This window comes from Morone saxatilis, unplaced genomic scaffold (assembly GCF_004916995.1).
Source record: "Morone saxatilis isolate NCDOM2014 unplaced genomic scaffold, NCSU_SB_2.0 Contig2, whole genome shotgun sequence".
Taxonomy (NCBI): domain Eukaryota; kingdom Metazoa; phylum Chordata; class Actinopteri; family Moronidae; genus Morone; species Morone saxatilis.
This window is the reverse complement of record NW_023339762.1, coordinates 23,880,499-23,881,200: the sequence shown is the minus strand read 5'-3', so window position 1 is coordinate 23,881,200 and position 702 is coordinate 23,880,499. Positions and strand designations below refer to the sequence as shown.

The 702-nt window shown below is 35.5% G+C and overlaps 1 protein-coding gene across 1 annotated transcript in view; it reads right to left on the bottom strand.

Annotated features, from left to right (window-relative positions):
- kcng4a (potassium voltage-gated channel, subfamily G, member 4a) overlaps positions 1-702 on the bottom strand; it is a 23,896-nt gene that overhangs the window by 9,887 nt on the left and 13,307 nt on the right. The window lies entirely within an intron of this gene.

The window sequence follows — 702 nt, the reverse complement described above, 5'->3', positions numbered from 1 at the left end:
GCTTTCCAGTTTGTTAGGGTTTCTCTTCCAGAACTCTTTCATTGAATACAAAATGAGGATGGGGGTGCTTTTTAAAAAGCTCAAAAATGGGATTGAACAATATTACACAAGAACATTCATACACAATTGTAAGTAAATCAACACACATTCACATGTTCTCTATGTAATGATTTGGTCTTTTATCAGTAGAAAATAAATGATAGTATATCGTACAATTGAGTCATAGTAGTGCGGTTCAAAATTGTTTGTCCCTTCCACTCCAGTGAACAGCTGTTCACCTTTCCTAACTTAAAGGCCACACCACGCCTCCTAATCACGCCAACCTATCAGACTTCAGCTCATCGTAATTATTTCAAAAATAACAAGGAAAACAAGAAAAATCTCAACACAGGACCTTTTAAAACACGATCAGCATAATTCCCAACAGAAAATACATGATATCTCAACATAATCATAAATAAATAAGGTAAATCTGCAACATAGCTTCAACACACAATCACACAAACTACATACACACACGCTACAAATCAAATGAAGCCTCCAGTTTTCTCTACAGACTGCTGTAAAAGCAATTCAATGTTGTTATGTTAGTTTCCCATCCAATATTCTAAAGTGTTTAGTGTCTCATAAAATTCAAGATGTATAGGTTGCACCAGCAATGTACTCACCAAAGTGACTCGAGTATACACACACACACACACA